Here is a 19,520-nt window from a genome sequence, read left to right as displayed (position 1 = left end):
AGAGCTAAGCAAAAGAGTGGGAGGATTCGGTGTTAATTGCACCTCTGTTCTAAAATGATGATCTTCTGGTGAGATGACAGGTATGGCGATATATAAGAGCTGTCCTCATTTTTACCTGCTAACACTCACCTCATTCTCACCTGGGAAGGCCACTCAGGCCTAGATTGAATGTAGCAGCCGGGATCAGTTCCCTACTTAGCTAGAATGGCGGTGTAGCATAGTGGCAAGGAGCAGGACTCATGCTCTGCATAAGAGCATCTGCTAAATGCCAAAAATATAGTAATGTACCTGGTCCAGCTTCACTCTGCTTCCTCTGATTTCGGCTGCATCGATAGGTGTGCTGCTGGCTCCTGGGAAAAGCGTGCGTGAAATTAGTCACCTGATAGGTTCACCCTTAGCTTCCTACCTGCCAAACACCAACAGGACTTTTCCCCCTGGAGCTCATTGTTGATTTGATTTCAGATCTTTTGCCGTCATAAATTGGCATGTTTGGAGTAAACTGAATTTGATTTTGAATTTGACGGCTTTGATGTGTGCCAGGGCAGAGAGTGGCTGAGGGCTGAGATCATTAGAGCTGTTGTTTCCATTGCAGTGTCGTGAATGATGCACTGTATTGGCTACAGCCAAGGATTTGCTGTATAACAGGGGAACGGGCTAAAATGCCTCAATTGAAATAGCAGGTTCTGCACATATGGACGTGCCATCCCGTCAGTGACGGTGCCACAGAAATGCAGAAAAGTTTGTCTGTAGAGGAGGATTACACTCAAAGTCAGTCACAGTTTTATGTCTTATTTAGTATGTATGGAACATTACCGGGATGAGCGAGGACAAGGCTTCCAAAACTCAGTCTAGAGTAGAACGGCCCCCTCGTGACTGCTGATGTGACTGGATGTTATTTCTGAGCTGGTGTTTTTGGAGCAGGGAAATATGCACCACGCAGTGTGTTCACAAACAACGTATGCATGCACTCAGACAAAGTGTACCTAGAAACAGTCTGATGTCCTGATCAGAGAAGAGAAACCTGTGTAAACAAGGTCTTCTAAAACATTTCCCTCTTCTGGCATTAATATACAACGGAAGCTATAGTGCCTAAATGACTAGTGGTATGTGAAAGTGGATTTAAAACGGAACAAGCATCATCTTGTTATTTTGGATCCGTTTTTAATATGACGTAATTGAAGTGTCTTAGCGCCAACAAAATGCCTCGGTCCCCGGTGTTGTGCCCCTTCGTTTTCACCCATCTGTCGTCGTTCGGCGTCCAGATCGAATCGTACCTCCGCAGTGCACAGCAAGGTGTGTGACAGAGCATCTCTGTGATTAGTGTTCTGTGAAATCTGGACTCGCTCGCTGAGAACAAACGCAGGAGGTGAACCGTAAGAGGACCATCTGCGAGCTCTCGGGGACCGCGTTTGGAACGCTTGCCGTTGTGTCTGATGCACAGTGTATTTATTGATGCATTCACACAAATGCGTTCACAACGCAAAACGCACAGGCTGTTGACGCAAATGAAACCTGATGCAAGACATACAGTTTGATTGCAACTGGGTATTTCTGAACGACTGAGCAGAGACTACATTCACATGCTCACTCATATTCCAAACTTAACCTGAGTACTCAAGTGTTCTGACTATGACATGAGTCACGTAAGCACTTTATTCTGATAACCATAAATTGAACAAGCCAGTATTCTGGTTATGAGAAAGCCAAATAAGACATGCTGAATTTTCCACTATTCAATGACATATAGAGCCGTGTAAACACGTTTCTAAGAATATTCCTCTCATAAGCTAGTGTCTGCATGGGATGGCAGTGTAGTATAGGCGTTAAGGAGCAGGACTTGTGACTGAAAGGTGGCAGGCTCAGTTCCCTGCTAGGGCACTGCTGCTGTACCCTTTGGCAATGTAACCCATAATTTCCTCAGTAACTACCCAGCTGTATAAATGGATAACATTGTAAAAACCTGTAACCAATGTAAGCTGCTCTGGATAAGTGTGTCTGCTAAATGCTAATAATGTAATGCAATGCACATGTCCAGTGTTTTGCAAGTAATATTAGCATCATGAGAACTGCCTGACATTTTGCAGTTTATGCTCCAAGAGTGATAGAAATAAAAGGTTTGTTATGTATTTATGTAAATACTGTCTACTCTACCGTTGTTGAGGATATTGATAAGACTGGTTGTTCATGATGCAAAAGCTCCCAAATAAGACAATTAGCAGGAATATTCACACCTGCCCTTTAGAAGGCTTACTCAGGATACTCTTATTACCATGTATACAGGAATATTGGGTTGTATTTCATGGAGCATGTAAACAGCTTATTCGCAATATGACGCATAATGGGGGGAAAATCCATTATCCTGAATACTGTGTGCATGTAAACATAGTCACCAGGATCCTTACTCAGTGACTATGTGATTTTTACCCAGGCTTTGTAGACTATCTTATATGCAATGTCATTTCATCTGTTAAGAAGAACAGAGCAGAGAGCAGAGAACAGCACCCCCCCCAGATCATAACTGGTGTATTCCTGAGACAAAGGATCACTGTGTGGGCAGGTAACTGTTCTTCTGTCCAGTCATAGTCCTCACTGAACCTGTAGGAACCTCACAGTGCACCACAGCTAAAAAAGCTGCCTGATGCTTTCATTTATCTAAATGATCTTTCACTCAGTCTGGGCGATGGCATGCCAAGAGACGAGGGGAAAAAAAAAAAAAGCTATTTAGTGAATAATTGAAAATGGTCAATTAATTATGACTTCATGTACTACTAGGAGAGCTTTTTTTACTGAACTGTATTAATCATCAAACATACAGAATAGTTGAACAATGTTGGAAGGGTTTTCTGAGGACATGTGGCTCGTTTACATGATTGTGCTTTGTTTACATTTTAATGAGCTCATAGATCCAAATTTGTATTTGGATTTGTGTTTGTATATCCATTTATGGTTTGGCCTGTTACCACTGAAATCTTTTGATTTCTTTGCAATTTGGGACATTTTGGCATTTCAGTTCTTTGCTGTTAATCTGTAACTCTGTGATGTGGCATCTAGAGCTTTCTAAGTCATGAAATTGTGGACTTCCACCAACTTGTTTTCATCCTGCACCGTATGTATAATGAGTATGATCCAATTCTGTACATCAGTCTCCCATCTCATCCAATTCAAGGCTGAAGGCATTCGACAGCAGAGAGCATTTCTGTGAGGTCCCTGCAGACAGCCACCCTGTTCGTCAGAGGCCCTTGAAAAAGACAAAAGAAGAATTTTACATGGGCGTTTTAAATCTGGGAAAACATAATCCCATCTATCATTGTCTTGAACACCGTGGATCACAGAGTACAGACTCACAAAAGCGGCACATGCTCTTCTTCTTCTTCTTCAGTTGACATTCAGTTGTGCTACTATATTACAGTTAACTATGTTGGAATTATTTGATTACAGGTGCCATGTAACCACTGTAGTTCGTTGTTTCACTTTCTCACATAAATTAGGAGGGTCAGGGGTTATTTGTTTTCAAGGTTAGGGTCAATTTGTGGTTTGATTTAGGGTTTTGGCACAGTTAAGATTAAAGTTGAATCTTGTTATAGGGTGGGATGTAGACAAGGGCTTTTTAGATGTGTAATGGCACCACACAAATCTGTACCACATTTATTACTATGCTAGTGCACACTATTTCCTAAACTAATTACAACATTGTTGCACTGGTATGGTCGATTTAATGTGAAGAGTTACCAGAGATTTTAATGTGCGGTGACTTGCTCCGTCTTAATCCACTGCCGCCAGAATTAAAAAAGGATCCGGCGTCCTTAAGACTTTAAGGAGCTTGCGTGCCCCTATAATAGCATGACTCTTTCTCCAGTCAGAATAAGCGGTTGTAAAGACTCTGAGGAGTGAAAGTGCAATCTGAACTTTTTTTCTGAGTTCACGCAGCCAGGGATTATGATCCAGGTCATGTTAGATGAGTATGACAGGCATAAATCCTACAGTTCCATGAGGATATTAAGCACTCACACATATAATGCGATGTTTGCGCAGATGTCAGCGTCAAATAGTGAGGGGTAGGTATCAGATTTCATTAACGGTATGGAGATATACCAACAGGACATTATTAAGCCAGCACGCATTTGTTTGGGGACATGCCAGTATGTTGGTTGAATGGAGTATGAAGCAGTGTATGAATACAGAATGAATAAGGTATATTTACATTGGATGGATTCATATGGGTACATACACATGCATCTAGAATGAATCACAGAATATATGGAAGGATGAAGTCACATAGTCACTGTTAGCTATGTGCCTTGCTAAAGTGTTTTCATTTTGCTCCTGTCTATGTCTATGACTCATATGCCTCCTAGAGATGTTATTAATGAGCTAACTGACTTAAGGCATGAGTCAAAGTGACAAAAGTTGATGTGTATCCTAATTCCGTTCCATTTTTGCGATTCCACAGTTTAAGCAGTGCTGTGTGTCTTGTGTCCAGGTGTGAGTGTTGCCATGGATGTGAGAGGCAGTATCTTGCTGCTCTACGCTGAGATGAGTTCAGCAGATGATCCGTAAAGACCATACAGGGATGTAGTGACACTACAGGTGGTACTGGGATACACGCGCTACAGATGCACACTGAAATACTCTAAAAATAGTTTTTATTGCCACACTAATTTCCTTGAGTAGAGTTTTAAAAACATTAATATGCACTGTAATTGTTATTACTTGCTTAAGACTGAAGTTTGGCTGAACACGTCAGCGCTGCATGGCTTGCTCCTCAGTACTGATAAAGGCTGGTGTCATGACAGAAAGTGCACTCAAAAGCATTAGTTGAACTCAGCTTGACTTTATTAGCTCATTACCTCATTTCAATTAACATACAAGCGTAGGAGCATGTCTCGCTCTCTCCACATGGACACAACCCCCCACCTCTGGTAGTGTACTCTCTGATCTTGCATATTATTGCATATTATTGTCCAATAGGGCAGTGCTGGGAATGGTCCTCTCTCTGTTGCTGCTTTGTCACAAATACTTTTAGCTCTGTTTGCATATTGTATTTTGTGTGTTTATCAGTATTAGCAACCCACTTCAAAGATTGCTACAAAGCCAGATGCCAGCTATTCAGAAGCTGTAACAGTCCGGGTCTTATTGAGAGAACTTATTGGGAATTTTGGAAGTGCATGCAGGGCAATAACTTATTCATGGCCCTTTCCCTCACTCCGTCAGAAGCCATTACTGTGCTGTGAGGAGGAGCAGAGGGAGGACAGGCAGCAGGGTCTGAATGCGCTGTGAACCCCCCATGCCACCACACGCTCCCACCGCTACAGAACATGACCCCCACCACAGCATCCCCCAAACCTCATTACAGCCAGTAAAAACAACCCACAATGAGGGGAGCAGGCAAATTAGCTGCAGAGAAACTGGTGCCATCCAAAACACACACAAATTCATGTATTCGTATAAAAAACAGGTATACATTAAAATGAAATCAACTCAGGAAGATGAAATCAACTCAGGAAGATGCCTGGAATATGCACATTCTAGAATACATACACCCTGAATGGGTGTGTGTTCTAGAATGTGCAGTGGGGGCCATCAGGTGCTTTGCTGTCAATCAAATAATGTGCCCTTTAAAGGGGTGTTTAAAAATGCTGCATAAATTCTGTGAAATATTATTGGTAATTAGGGATTGTGTGTGAGTATGTGGTGCGTGGTGTGTGTGTGTGTATGTGTTGTGTGTGTGTGTTGTGTGTGTGTGTGTTTGTGAGTGTGTGTGTCTGCGTGTGTCTGCGTGTGCGTGTATTTATATACTGTATGTGTGGTATGTGGTGTGTGATGTCCTTGTTTGTGTGTTTGTGTGACGGTGTGTGTTTATGTGGTTGTGTAGTTGTGTGTGTATGTGGTGTGCGGTGTGTGTGGCTATGTGTGTGTATGTGTGTGTGTTTATGTGTGTGAGTCATGGGAGGACCCCCAGGGCCTCAGCAGTGTGGGAGTGTGAGTCACTGGACTCCTAACCCTACTGGCAGCCTGTTCGCTGAGGAGTACGAGAGAGTGCTGAAGAATCACGGGCAGGACACATACTCCAGTGAGACAGCTCTGAGGAATGATGAGAGAGACATATGTCATCGGTTTGACATTACTGAGCAATCAGGAGAAAGACACATACCCCAGTGGTAAATTACTGAGGCACCATGGGAAACAAAATGTGCCCAATCAGTGGGACAGTGCTGAGGAGTCAGGAGAAAGACGTGAGTACTGAGGAGTGATGGGGAAGTCACATATTCAATTTAAAGGCACAGTGCAGTATGAGGACCCAGGAGAGTGGTGTATTATCTGCTCCAGCTGTGTCATCTGTACAGTGAAGGGGGATGCAATGTCTAGAGTCCCACTCAGCTGGAACACTACTGTCTGCTCAGACAAAGCCTCACCTGAGACACTGGGACAATGGGACAGATGGAGCGTCATGAGCTGTACTACGGTGTCCTTCTGTAACCAAGCAGGACAGTGACACCAGAGCCTCATTTATTTCAACCAAGCAGGTGAAAAAAGGACTCTAATCTGTACTGAACCTTTCAGGGAAAAACTCCAAGCAATCTCTGAAACACCTGCACTGGGCCACACAGAGGCAGTATGACATCAAACTGCAAATGCTGAACACACTCTACAGATGATTCATTGGAAGTATATATTACATTCTCAAATCAAGGGGTGCTTAAATTCAACGCAAATAGTAACCCACGTGTAGAAAAAGAGTGTCCTCAGTAAAGATGCAAGCATGAGTAGCTGTCACATACAGTATGAGTTCAACATGCAGTTCCAGGGTTCGAATTCAAGATGGTCATCATCCAGGCATAAGGTTAGTCAATGTTAACAAGTATGTGATGTAGAAAAAAAAACATTATATGGTTTTCTCTGTTCCTTTAGGGTTTTTCTCTGGAAGATAAGACATTTTGGAGCAATGACCTCATGAACCTTTGAAACAAATTGACTCAAGAGCATCTCTGCCTAATGTTTTGTTCAGATAAATAGCATAATTGTAATTTCTTGGCGTGGGTTGACTGGCTGACTATTTGATTGATTGAGTCCCGCCCCCCTATTACCTATAACTCAATCAAGACTAAGATGTGTCTTGTCCACATCTCTGTTTTAACAATGAAGCAGACACTGTATCAGGCATATTTTAAATGTTCAGTACCTTATCTTTGTAGCTGGGCTTCTGGGCATCATTTACAAATAATAAGTAGGTTTGCTTTTCTCCTAACATTATTCTCTTTGGGCATGGGGTCTGACCTTGGGCATTCCTTTCCATGTGGTTACAGATAACAGACAGTTATTCAGAGCATTTAACATGTCCTCCATCTGTAACAAATAATGGTCCTGAAACATGGTGTGCCTGCAAATCTTTTCACAAAACAACAGCATTTTCTGTTGCAAGGTTTTGATTCTGGGTGATATATTTCACTGGCTTATTAGTCATTGTCAAGTTCATATGGATGCCTTATTTAAAACAGACTGTGTGATTTGAGATGAGAAACGAAGGGTAGGTTAGGATGTGATGCTGTGGTTAAGGAGCTGTGTCTGTAATCAAAAGATGGCAGCTTTAATTCCCAGGTGGAACATTGCTGTTGCACCTTTGGGCAAGGTACTTAACCCAAATTTATCTGATTCGGTAGTTCTCAGATTTGTGTTTCTGTCTGTACTCTCTGACGCTTCCCTACTCCTATTGCACGCCTGTGTTTATGCCACTGCTACCCATAATGCTTTTCATGTTAGCACATCATCTTGTCATTTTAATGAACATCCATTTGCTTGCAGAACTTTGTATGCCCTGATTTGAAATTAATCTAGCTTTGCAAATATTGTCAATTAAACAGCAGACTAGACTTCTGTGAAAAGCAGTGCAGAGGATTTTTGAAAAGGGATGTGTCTGCAAATAGTTTTTCAGATACCAGTCTGTGGAATTTTTGATGCCAAATCATGCCATTGTTTTCCATTACATCTATGTAATTACATCTTTTAACATGCTTCAAAATAAGAATGCAAATCTACGATTTGTCTCTTTACACAGCAACGCCGTGTGTCATTGCCAACTACAGCATTGACAGAGAGGCACTGGCTCGTGTTAAAAGGACACCGAGGAGATGCCAAGCAGTCATGAGTTTAATTGACAGCCTGAGATGATGCCATGGTCACAGACTCCAGCAAGGAACACTAGGGACACTGTGTCGGTCGATGACGCACACTGAACCGGGAGTGACGGTGACGCTGCTATTTTAATCGTTCTCCACTAGGGTCCGATGTAAGACCAGCGATTCGCCTCCCTCTGGCTGGCTTTCCGGAGCATGCTCTCTTCTCTCTGCTCACCGCTCAGGCCTGTCCGGATACGCTGCCCCGGTCACAGATCACATTCTCCTTTTCTCTCCCTGCCTTAGTCTCTCTCTCACGCTTGCTCAGACAAACCCACCCGAATCATTCCCTTTTTCCCCCCTCATGTCTCTCTTTTCTCTCTCTCCTTCTCCCCTGGTGCTCTGCATATGCAAGGATTCTCATTGTGTTTATTCATCCGCAATCCTATACATTTGCCAACGGGATATTACCAAGAAAATACAAACACTGATATCATGAAATGTACATTGCATCATGTACATTCCAAGCTAAAATGCAGTTTTTATCAGTACGCTAGGTGTGTATATTCAATAGTGAAGTCTTAAAGGCAGTTTGACGTGGCCAGCTGGAATCACAGTGAATGGATGATAAACTCTGTAATCTGGAGAAATTCTTGACATATTTCACCATGAAAATGAAACAAAAGGAGCAGGAGTGTCAGCAGAAAGTGAGTCCCGCCCCCCACTCTCCCTCCTCCCTGAAAATGTGTGCAGGATTTCACACCAAGCAGAGATTTTGGGGTGTATGCATTAAAAATGCACTGTACTGTTAAGTCTGATGCAAAAAGTGTACATTATCCTGTGTCATTTGTAAATATGTTCAGTTACCTCATATGTTTTCTTGAAAATCTTTTGGGCCCAACTTTTCCATCGTTTATGTGTAAAAGTCATTAGTCACCATGTCCAATTGCATTTCCCAAGAGGCACTCACAATTTAGAGTAAATGAGGTTATCAGGTTTGCACAAGTATGCTGTGAGTCACTGTCATGCTATGCATAGCCAGTTCAGTATTAGATAAATGTGTCCTCTTACATGATGCATATGATCAACCATAACCTTATTTGATATGTTTAATGCAACATTTGCAGGAAAGGAATTCAAAGTTAGTGTGTTTGTGCCTTGAATTTGGCGAGCAGTGTGGGTTGTCATGGAAACAGGGAGGGGTGAATGAGCTGGAGATACATCTGTAAGTCACTTCAGCGATCTCCTCTCCTCTACATTGCTATGGTTACGCCACATTTCTGAAGATATCAGAAAGCTATTGACCCACCAGTCACGTGTGCCGGTGCATTCTGTGAGGCAGACATCTTCTCTCCCAGAATGCAAGTCGACATCCTCCGTCTCTTTCATTGAGAAAGACTGAAAGATACTGCTCACTGGAACAAGAATTTTTTGCGTCATGTTTGAATTTCTTTGGCATTGATTATATTGTATGACATGTGAAGACCTGACCCATTTAATCAAAATCTAGAAATTTACTGTATGTACAAAATGACATAAATACTGAAAGAAATATAGTGTTTTTAGGATTTTTTGCTTGCTGTCCTAGCAGAATAGGAGAGAATGATTCTGCACTGCATCTGAAGTGCTTGTCATTTTAAGATCCAAATGCCTCAAAGCAAATTGCAAAATTACACTTCTCACTAGAAATATTTACCCTGCATTGTCTGAGATTAAAATGTAGTCCTGTGTAAAGTCATGAGCATTTTGTTTTCATAAAAATATGCTGTAATTAATTTAAATTACTGTAATATTCCGTATTAATAATAAAAAATACATTTAATATCATTTTTACACTGCACACCATTTCTTTATCCCCTGTTAAAGGACAGTTCTGACGGTGGCTCTAGCACAACATTTTTCATTACTGTTGTCTTTATTTTGCTGAAGTGTTATCAGATTATCAATGGGGATTATTTCACATTCTTTATTTTTACAAGCAAGACCAATACTTTGCCTGAAACTGATGAAACTCAGAAGAAGGTAGTGCAATATTGAAGACACACAACAATTACACTAGCAATTAGTTCAACACACAGTCCAAAATTTTGGCTTGAATTTGCTTAGCAATGTAAAGAAGCACTACTGCCTATAACCAAAGAGAAAAAATTGGACTGTGTGTTGAAAAGAGAAGCTTTGGCTGTAGAGGAATTTACAGAAAAGCAAATGAACAGAGAGTACTCTGTTTACTGCATATCATCCTCCAAGGCCAACACTGAAGAGAACTTAGCCCCCTCCTAAGGCAGTGCACATGGAACTGAGCTACCTGCCTGGTTCTCTGGGTGATGTCTAGCTGCATGATAGGAGTGTCTGCCTATTCAAAGATATTAAATTTGTTTGATCTGTTAGGTTAAGAGTTATGCTATGGATGTGTGATGTCACAAAAGATGGATTTGTTAGATTACTTCCTGAAGATTTCATCCTTACAGCAAGGGCCTAATCACCAAAAGGTACAAAGCCATGCCCAAACACCAAGGTTGTGGGTTAATATGTTACAATGGTCCCCTTCCAGAACTTTTTAAACATAACCTCTATTACCTATAACTCAATCAAGACTAAGATGTGTCTTGTCCACATCTCTGTTTTAACAATGAAGCAGACACTGTATCAGGCATATTTTAAATGTTCAGTACCTTATCTTTGTAGCTGGGCTTCTGGGCATCATTTACAATTAATAAGTAGGTTTGCTTTTCTCCTAACATTATTCTCTTTGGGCATGGGGTCTGACCTTGGGCATTCCTTTCCATGTGGTTACAGATAACAGACAGTTATTCAGAACATTTAACATGTCCTCCATCTGTAACAAATTTCTACGCTTATTTTTAATGGTCCTGAAACATGGTGTGCCTGCAAATCTTTTCACAAAACAACAGCATTTTCTGTTGCGAGGTTTTGATTCTGGGTGATATATTTCACTGGCTTATTAGTCATTGTCAAGTTCATATGGATGCCTTATTTAAAACAGACTGTGTGATTTGAGATGAGAAACGAAGGGTAGGTTAGGATGTGATGCTGTGGTTAAGGAGCTGTGTCTGTAATCAAAAGATGGCAGCTTTAATTCCCAGGTGGAACATTGCTGTTGCACCTTTGGGCAAGGTACTTAACCCAAATTCCTTCAGTGAAATATCCAACTGTGTGAAATGAACGATATTTAAGTTGCCCCAGATAAGAGCATCTGCTCAGCTGTGAAGACGAGCCCTTATTTGTCCCCCACAAAACTGTTTGTTTGATTAAATGTTAATTGTTTAAATTTTATATATAAGGATTTTTTTCTCTCCAGTTGCTGCTTGTATAGTTTTTGAGAGAATTGGCTAGCTTCTCTACATAAGGAAATGTAATGTAGTGTGATATGAATCGCTTCAGTAAATATTATATAGGTGATTAAATGGATAATATGTTAAAACCTAAGCTACAGTGTATAGGTTGCCCTAGGTAAGGGTGTCTGCTAAGAAAATAAATAGTGTAATTAGCTGAAACGTTTTCAGAGTGAATTGTTGATGTGTGGGTTCTGGTGGGATGGTGATTGAAGTCCTGTTCTTTACACCTGCAGGGAATCTGCTTCAGCAGGCTTGGGGTCCTGCTCTGTGGTGATCCACACTGTGGATCCACAAAGTCTTCAGCGCTGGAATACCAGGGCAAAGGACACTAGGTGCATGGGAGCTTCAGCATGGCCAATTGGCTGTTGATAGCTCTGTCCATCTGAAAAGGCTGCGTCCGCTCGTGGACCGCATTGTGGGAAAAATGCACTGATAAGCAGGATGACAATAAGGCTTTAACAGGGCAGATTCCAGGCGGTCAGGCAGGCTCGGCCTGTGCGAAGCCTCCTATTTCGCGGCTATTTCGGTCCCCCTGTGTATCGCGACTCCCTGCTCTCCTGAGTGACTGGGACTGCAAAAATATGGTGAGTCAGGGAACAATCCCCAGCGTCGGGTCAGGAGAACCAGCAGCACTGCTGTCTGCCGCCGCGGGTTGGGAGGCAGGGTGTCTTCATTTTCCCCCCAGAGCAGCGAGAGTGTCCTCTCCCTGCCTCTGATAGGGTGAAGTTTAGCACCGGGGCAGGTATTTTTAACCCCGATGTGATGTCACTTTGCATTTTCCAATCCCGGTGCTAGCTAATTGGGTACTCGGGTTTCACTCTTGAACTGCGGGAAAATGGCTGTGGAGGAGGGAGCGGAGTATCCACCTCTAGTAAGTGCCTCTTTTAAAAAAAAATACTCTTTTCTTTTGGAGCCTCTGTTGGATTTAATCTCTCTGAATGGTTCTATGTACCAAGGACTGCCGGGCTGTTTGAATTACTGCAAGGTGGGAGCAAGGTTAGAGGTGTTACAGAATCCTTTGTGTAATGTACGGTGTGGTCAGTTGTTTACTGAGCAAAGGGGGGGGTGCCGTGACATGACTGCATTGGAGCTTTGTCTGAATGAGTTAATTTGCCAGTCTAGTAGGAGAAAAGAAGCCTGAGGCTTTTTGTTTATAGTCATTTTAAGTCACCTGACTGTCACTATAGTATGGGAGAGAGTAGGTAGTTGGCGAGGTGCGCATATGTATTACCCTGGGGGCTGCCGGCTTTGTGTAATCTAGGGTTTTATTGTTACTGTCGTCAACTGAAGGACCTTTCGCGGCATTCCTGAGTTTCGCATCCCCGGGAGACAGTAAAAGTGATGCCTCTGTGAGGATGGGATGTGGAGATTGGGGTACAGTGGACTGTGAAATGGAGAAATATTCTCTCCGTCCACATCCTCACGGTGTGCAGAGCAAGGTGTGACCTTGAGGAGGCACCATCTGGGCTGATATCCTAACCCCCTGCGCTGGTGCACCTCAGCCTCATCCTATGCATTGCTTTAGCAGAGGAATGCAGTAAGTAGTATTTACTGAGTTGAGTTCTGCGTACAGTAAGTATACCATTACAAAAGTCCCTATTGCAGGAAATTAGCAATGCACTTGTGCATAAGCAATGTACAATGTATTAGCAATGTACTTGTGAATAAGTACATCATGTACCTTCCTCATCACAATTTGTTGTGTGCTCTAGTCATTGCATGCTTGTAATAATGTATGAATACTTATATTTACATCTGCATTTAGTCATTTATCAGAAGCTGCAATCCACAGCAGTTTAGAAAAATGCATACAAGGTTCGGGTAAGAGCAGATACTTATTCAGTTGTCTCAATCCGATAGTAGGATTCAACATGTCATGTTCATATGGTTGAGAAACAGTGCTCTGATCATATGTATTCCAATTTAATAACATTTGTCTTAATATCTACAGCGTGTTGCTCAGAGAAAATAGATATCCAAGTGTGTTGCTCCTATGGACATACCCAGAGCTATGAATAAAATCTTTATCCATGAATGAATTGTTATTGAGTCTTGGTCAGAATTTGATATAATCCTACAATCTTCCTGGGTTTATTAAAAAACACTATGCAAGTTTTCATAGATTGCTTAAGTTCTTTGAAGAAAGGATATTGCACTTTTGGGACCCTGTCTGAGATAAGGACACCTTTAAATCGTAAGTGCACAGGGTTATCACCCTCCATAGGCCATCCAATGAACAGGAGGTGTGTGGGTGATCGCATTAGTTGCTGGGTGGATGTTAGCTTATCAGTGTAAACACGAAGGTAAACATTAAAGAGATCTGACCGTTTGTCTGGTTGGCAGCTTATGTTCTATGAGGAGAGGCAGTCAGGTGGGAGCCTTTTTTGAACAGCGTGAATTATCGTATGAAGGCTCTCGTGCCGGGAGGATTAGAGCTGTTTGTGTGATGTGCGGTGTCGGTGAGCCGCCTTTTCTGTGGGTTTAATACGGCCCTCGAAAGCTTGTCCCTCCAGCTGGACTCATTATGAACAGGACAATGGGCTATGCTAGAGGCGGGCACTATGAACCAGGGCTATGCTGCAGGGGCCAGTGGCAACAATGGCAGGATCATTCCCCAGGGATGGCCATGGTCATTTAGTTAATGATGTATTAGACACACCGACAAGAAATGACCAAGGGCACATGTACAGAGTAAAGCTGAATTAACACAAGTCCCAGTCTGGGGTAAAAGCTCTAATGTACCCTTTTAAATGACATGTGTTTAGGCGGGACATAGGCTTTGATTCAGTCAACATTTGACCTTAACTTTGACTTGCCAGTTAAAGTCTTGCTTTTATAGTTCACAAACTTCACAGCATTAATGAAAAAAAAAACTGGGTTTGCTTTGGAAAGCAAGAAACACATGCATTTATTTATTACTCAAAACGAAGGACAAGGTTGACTTTTATGACTTTTAGCTATAAGGCATGACCTCTGCTTACACATTGTCATTCTTTGTGTGATACCGCTTAGCTGCCAGTATATGGAGGGCTATGACATTGCTGCTAATACCATTCTGTATACTGGTAGTTGAGCAGCAGCTTGAGGCAACTATGAGTGTCAAATTTGAGGGGATTTGTAGACTCCAGATTTTTTTTTTTCATCATTTGATTACACATAGATTCAAATGTCCTGACCTGCATCTATAAAGAAAACACCAACTGGCAGCTTTTGCTGTAAAATATATTATTTGCACCATGCAGTATAAAAACTATTGTAAAAACCTTCTAGCAAGGCTTCTGCATTTTATAAGATCTTCATAAGTGGTGCATAAATTCTCACCAAATTCCATAGAAGTAAATTCGTATGCCAACTGATGTAGACTGTCATAGCGCGTACTATTTCGTCATCCAAATCAAATATGCCTTTATTATGTCTTCAAAGAAGAAAGGCATGGTAATGTCACTGACATCTTTATGAATACTTATGCAGTGATTATTTTTTGAGTGGCTTTGTATGCCTGTTCATAGAACATGTTACCAAATAATCCTTTCCTCAATGTCATGGGATTTGGGCATTTGTTGGCCATTGTCTGGGGTGTAGGGGGTCTTTTGCAGGTGCATCTGTAGTGTGATATTGGTTAACACTTTGATGTTGTCAGTGTAGAGCCGAGAACAGAGAGGAGACATGAAGCAAACAGGGCAAGACCAGAGCTGAATGGATTGTCTCGAAGCTTTTGATCAGTTTTATTGATACTTCTACTTCTATTCTTCTTCTATTTTCCACTATTTTCATGAAATAAATTGATCCTTAACTCACCGTTTCCCCTTACTTGGATGTTATAGATGGTAATAAGCCAGTTTTTAATCTCTCCTTTGATGTACCATAAATATATCAATGTTAATTTGCCATGATGTGGCTGTATATTCTGAGACAGACTGGAGCATTGGAAACTTTTTTGATCTGTGGTTCATTTTTTCTTGTATTGCTGTGATGGTTTCTGTAGGCCACTTTGTTCTCTGATTCTGACCTGGTAAGCTTTCACCCCCCAGCAGTGTTTTCAGATGAGTTTTGTGACAGAGATCAGTTTGACAGTACTGCTGTTCTCCAGCTCTCAATAAATGCTTTTGGCCCCAAGGAACAGACACCCTGATCTAGGGACCTGCAATACCCCTGAATGCTGCAGAAATTTCACCTGCATAGGTAATTGCGGCTGACAGGTGCTGATGTAATCCACAGAATGCTGGCAAAATGTGATATAATATAAAAATGTCTGTGTATATCTTAATATACAGAAATGTGACTCCTACAGTTAGTCTCCTAAAGGTAATCATTAAAAATGCAGGCTGAATCCTGGGTTTGAATCTGAACTGTGCCACTTACTGACAATGGTTGTGCATCCTTAACAAAAGAACACAATTGGACTCATTTCATGAGGAGAAGGTGGATTTCATGACCAGTTTTTTTTTCCTTTGTTGCACGTCTTGGCAAAATGACAGGCACATATGAGTTACTCAAATGACATCAGGGAGATGCACCTATCCTCTTTTACCCGTCTTTGTTCATTTTGTCTACAAAATGAAAAGTAACACTTGCATAAATTCTTTACTCAAAGTTTACTCAAAGTAGATTGTGGTTAGATATTAGATGATTAGTGGTACTTACATTACATTACATGATTGTCATTTAGCAGACGCTCTTATCCAGAATGACTTGCATAGCTTACAGTTTCACATATTATCCATTTATATAGCTGGATTTTTTACTGAGGCAATTGTGGGTTATGTTTGGTTATGAGCTCTACTCCTTTATAACTATGCTACACTGCCACCACTACTCGGGCTTGTATTCCTAATTTCTCTACTATAAAAAATAAATAAAATAATGTACATGTCAGAATTATTTATCATGGTCTGCTGTTCTGTAGGAGGATGGTCTGTTTTGAAAGGCTGTATTAATGCGCTGTTCAGGTTTTTACTGCAAAGCTGCAGAGAGGAATTTGTGTCTAGCTTCAGTTCTGTGACGGTCATAACTGAGTGGAGTCTGCTGCCTAATCTTTGATGTTGGGTCATGGCAATTACTGGATCAGAAGGCAGATTTTTTTTTTAAATGAATATTGTATGGAAATATGAGAGGGCTGATTTTTAATGAGAGGTCCAGAGATTCAGATTTTTGTTTCTTCCTTTTGAATTTCAGCTTTGCCTTCAGGCTCACCTCATGATTTGTTGTACTTATTTCTCTCAACTTTTGATTTTAATATTTTCCAGTTTTCCAAAATTATTTCTTTTATGCTTAGGTTATGTCTCCATGATATATGTCATTCTTGTCCAGACATTGTTGGGATAGTGCACAATATATTAATACAGGAATTAATAGGCCTTTACCACAGCTACTTCAGAAAAAAATGGACATCTGAAAATGAGACATGGTTTCTTTTTTTTTTTAACAAATTAATTACATCTCCTCACTATCATGCAGGCAAAATGTACCAAAACGTAATCTAAAGGAATGCCGAACAAGTAGTTAAAGTGTGCTGAAATTTTTAAAAAAAAATATTAGTAATTAAAAATACTAGTAAACAGAACTCTGCCATTTTAGTGGATGCAGAATACATTTCTCACTGCTGCCAAGATTAACAGAATTAGTGAAAAATAAAACAACTGATCGTTTTTGTGTGTTTGGATATATTGTTCTCTCAACCTGATGTGTGAGTGAAATAGAATTTAAAGGATGGAAAGACTACAGCAATGCTAATATTCATGTTCTGTCCACAGTGTTACCGATAAAACAAGAACAGACATATCATTAATACCGAAAAATATTGTCTACTCCGTCCAACTCACCCCTTCTGGTTTTTGCTTGTTTTACACAAAAGCACATTGTGTCCAGTTGTGTTGAGATCATCGGGCTCTGCGCAAGTCAGATCTGTCAATACAGAGAAATGCCAGTCCTGACAAAAGGCCTCTGCTTGCAGAATGAAGAGTCCTGGACTGACCTTGAGTCAGTCTGGGCCCGTCTCAGTCGTGAGGATGGAGAAACATTCAGGCTCCATGTATGCATGCATACGTCCCTGTGTGCAGCACCTGTTTTCATGGAATAGGACACAGTCAGAGCCAATGACAGATCTCCACGAGGACACTGATGCCAGCCAAGCCTGGACCTGCAGTGTTATCTGTCTTTACATAACGGCCACAGCTGTGTTTTGGTGCAGGATTGTGCTGTGTGTACAAGGGGTGTTACAGAAAATATACCAATCTGAAATATTTTCTCATTTTAATTTGATTTCTTGTTTGCATTTCTTTAGCAGGGGGCATTGTGGGACATGCTGCCTTTGGGTAAAACAAATTTACAAGGCTGGAGTTTCCGTTTTCTTCTGTTGTTTCTTCATTTTATATTTATTTGGGTAGCAGATGCCCTCATCCAGAATGCGCTGCAAGTGTCATTTTGAATGTTATCCAATCGTCCAGCAGAACATTTAGAGAAGCTTTTTAGTTTTACTGATCTCACTCAAGCGTTCAGCAGTGATGTCGCACCTGCCATTTGAACTTGCTACCTTTTGTTTCCATGCTTTGTTCCGTAATCAGGGTTCCATAGCACAGCTCTAGTGTTTAACCTGCAGGTGCGGGTGGGTATGCCGATACACTGTATGCTAAACTGATAAAGGCAACAGAATCCGTATTGTTACTACGTATATTCTCATTCCTAGTGTATGTATTTTTTTCCGTAGTGGTGAATTTTGAACCGTTTAACCTACTAAAACTTGACCTCCAATTCATCTCAGGAGGACTAAAGCAAGCAAGATACTGTTCTGTTAGTAATTTAATGGCATAGACCAAGTAATGAAAATTAGAGCAGGGCTCAGCCTGCCAAAGGCTGGGATGCAGCCAGAAAGCTCACCCCTTTACTGAAAGGGGAAGGTTATGAAGTAATATGTCTACATTAGCGGGAGCTTCTTGCCAGCTTGTCCTCAGAAGCGTCTGTCAATTACAGAGATGCATGTGAAAAACTGGCAGTCCATCTTCAAGCGTAATAAGATGATGTGACTTCATTAATGTGTTTTTTGTGTAGTCAAAGAAATGTGTGCTGTGAGGTCCCCTTCCTCTGCAATCGCTCCATCAAATCCCGAGGGATGGTTCCTGCTTGATATCGCTGTGTAAATCTACACAAACATCTGCTTCACTGAAGTTAACTCTTTAGCCGACAGATGATTGTCAGACTGACAGTCTGTGGAAACGGAATTGTTCCTGGAATGGGCACTGGCACAGTTATCCAGCCTGTTTACTGTAAGGCTTTTGTGTGATGCTAAATATAGAGTGAATCTGAGCTTGCTAATGGCATGGAATTCCCCTATTGAGCGCAGAGATATGACCACGCTTTCTCAGCCCTCTCCCGAACCCTGAACTGAGCTCTTCGTTTCAGGCTCTGTTCTGTTGGAACGGATGAATTACAGACTGTAAAAACATCTGCTGTATGTGTCGATTTATGTCAAGTATGATGTATTAAGTGGGGGGGGGGGGGGAAACAAAGGCGATGTCACAGAGCTGATTCTCACCTGCTATAAAAAAGAGTCTCCTTGCCTTTTGGCTTGCTGTGTGTGGGTGTCTTGATGAATTATGACTATGACTAATGAAATGTGAACATAGCTGATATGTGACTGATCAGAGTTCAGGGACAAGGGCTGGCATTGCCTCTCTGATGAAGGAGGGGCATGGGTGTCCGCAACATCTATCTTATCCAGGATGGTGGGTAGTTTACCATGTGCTTATAGTTTCTGTGTGTTTCTTTACACAGGGTTTTCATGGCTACCCTTAGACCTTATCCTGTCACTGGATTCAGCTACAACTTTTTCGTAAAATTAAATTACGCAGCGTCAATATTACAAAACAGCGCGTATTTAGATCACGGCTCAATTCAATTAACTTGACATGGCCCATTTACTCTGGCCAGCCAAGCATCTTTTTCATCTCCACGGGGTCCCAGTCGGCGAGGCCAGCGATATGCACAGCGCTGTTTTCCGGATATTTCATTCCTCAGCCTTCAGCCTCAGCAGCTGTGGACTGTGCTCAGGAACAGG

General features: G+C 41.5%; 1 protein-coding gene across 3 annotated transcripts in view; it reads left to right on the top strand.

Annotated features, from left to right (window-relative positions):
- Positions 1 to 19,520, top strand: part of LOC118789675 (ankyrin-3-like) — a 130,883-nt gene that overhangs the window by 46,817 nt on the left and 64,546 nt on the right. The window lies entirely within an intron of this gene.

The sequence above is a fragment of the Megalops cyprinoides genome, chromosome 15, assembly GCF_013368585.1.
Source record: "Megalops cyprinoides isolate fMegCyp1 chromosome 15, fMegCyp1.pri, whole genome shotgun sequence".
Taxonomy (NCBI): Eukaryota; Metazoa; Chordata; class Actinopteri; order Elopiformes; family Megalopidae; genus Megalops; species Megalops cyprinoides.
This window is presented reverse-complemented; position numbering and strand designations above follow the sequence as displayed.